This window comes from Callithrix jacchus, chromosome 13 (genome assembly GCF_049354715.1).
Source record: "Callithrix jacchus isolate 240 chromosome 13, calJac240_pri, whole genome shotgun sequence".
NCBI lineage: Eukaryota > Metazoa > Chordata > Mammalia > Primates > Cebidae > Callithrix > Callithrix jacchus.
In genome coordinates this window covers 70647117-70649434 of record NC_133514.1, presented here as the reverse complement: position 1 = coordinate 70649434, position 2318 = coordinate 70647117, and positions in this window count along the sequence as shown.

Genomic DNA, 2318 nt, shown 5'->3' with positions numbered 1-2318 from the left:
ATCCTTCTACCACCATTCCAGCGATACTGCAACACTGCTGCTCAGCACTGGTGATTCTGTTTGCAGGCTGATATTTACTGGGGAGGATCTTCATGCCACAGGCTCACTACAATTAACACTTCAACCTAACTGCTGGCTCTTTTGGCATTGCCTTTAAAAATGGCATTTTCTCAGCTCGAAAGTGTTACCATGATCACTAGAATGGAGACTGATAGAACTATAGTTCCAATCACTACGTGTATGGGTTCAAGTCAAGCACCTGATTATAACATGGATCTTTGACTTCTCTGTAAACAGCATAGCCCAAGAATGCCATGTTCATGCACCCATTTGTAAGCTGTATTATGATTGCTGTTTCTGAGTTTTCCGTCACCCATCAAGTATTACTTTGTGTATGTGGATCACAGAAGAATTGACACCTTACGAAACGATTTTAAAAGGGAAAAAATACGTATACTCTCTCTATATATGGATTTCGGAAAGATCAACATTTTGTGCAAAACGTAGCAAAGAAAACACAGTCTGTGAAGAGTTTTTCATCATAGATAGAAAAATAGAGAGTGATCAATAAGGCTATGTAGTTATTGACCTGTGAACACTTGGCTAAAGAAAATGCTCCTCTGATAAATCTAGATAAAGAGCCAAACACCACAAATGAAAGGTCTAACAAAATAACCCATCAAATTCCATTCACATGTCTGAGGTGCTCAGAGGTGAGGGGGTAGCGTGGGCCACGGGTGTGCTGGCAGCCTGCCTTCCCCACAATGTTCATGCTTTCTAACTCGATCATTCTTCTAAGCGGAATCGGATTTGAGTTGTAGGAGCTTGCCCTATTTTACAAATGGGTGAGATACTTTGCTACCAACCTCAGAAGCACTGAAACCTCAGCCCTGGGGAGAACACAAAACAGTGGCCACTGCCTGATGTCAGGGATAACTGGCAACATTCCCTGCCAACCCTTTGAACTCTCTCTTTCTCTCTTGGAGCAGGTTATTAATGGGCAACAGGCAAATTTAACAACATTTGGATATCCATTTTGTTTCTTAGGGAGGAAAACAAAGGTTTTGCCTCTGTGGAACCAAATTGTTTCTCTTCCCTCATTTTCCCATGAAAACCAATTTTGAAGATCCAGCTCAGGATTGCCTTGAACTTGGTAGAGGGCATGAGAAATGCATTAAATGCTTCCTTTTTAGGTTCTGTAATGGACTCAATATAATTGACAATATATATTTACCCAGAAGGGACATTCAAATTGCCTATGTTTATCTTATCTATTGTCCCTTGGAGTTATTAGTGATAAAATGAAATGTTCTGTGTATTTGTAGATGTGTGGTGGAGGGAGGGGTTACTCTTAAACACTACTGATGAATCTGTGTGATTTCTGCCTGCTACCTGTTAAATAACAGGTATGACTTAGAGGAGCAGAAAATGACTAAATTCCAAGGTGATACTCAGAATAAGGAAAAAACACATGCCAACAATTAGTCCTTAAAGGCTTCCTAGAAGCAATGAGTTCTGAATTAGGTTATAGAAAAAATAATTGATACTTTTGCTTAAAGGTATAGGCCACTATATTACATGCAGTAATTAGTCTAAACACCGTTAGGTAGAAATTGCATAGAAATATAAACGTGCCATTTCAATCTTAGTCTTAAAATTGATTTCCAAATGTTGTTAAATCATTAGTTATATTAGCATAGAACTGAATGAGCTACTAGTAGGAATGTATAAATTGCAAATTAAAAGACAAGAAAGTTCTAAAATTTGCAATGTCTTCTTTCTGATTAACTGTTTTATGATTTTAGAACAGGAAGAATAATGCGGTATTTGATTTAATGCAAATGATTTCTTTGAAATGTAGCATTTGAAATGAAATAGACATTTATAATGAGAGACAAAATAACATAATGTAGTAATTCAGAAAAGTAAAAGTAGATTTTCTATCAAACTGTCTTGTCATTCAATCTAACAAATCCATACAAAGTCCTTAACATAGAAGAAAAACAGACAGTTCTTGGGACAATATATGATCTTGTTCTAGATAATAATACACTGTGTGAATTATAAACAACTTGATTCAGTCTACCAAAAATATCCTAACTATTCATAAGAGACATCATTGAATAATTGTTATCTGATACAGTTTATTTTTAAGTCAAGTATCTACTTAAAATAGGGCTGGATTCACCCTACTGTACATGGTCTTCATCTCATTTTTATGTATTCTATTAAGTGTGATCTAGAATTTGTCATGAAATGAAATGTCCCAGTGACCATTTACTGCATTTGGAATAAAATCCAAAGGCCTTATCTTACTT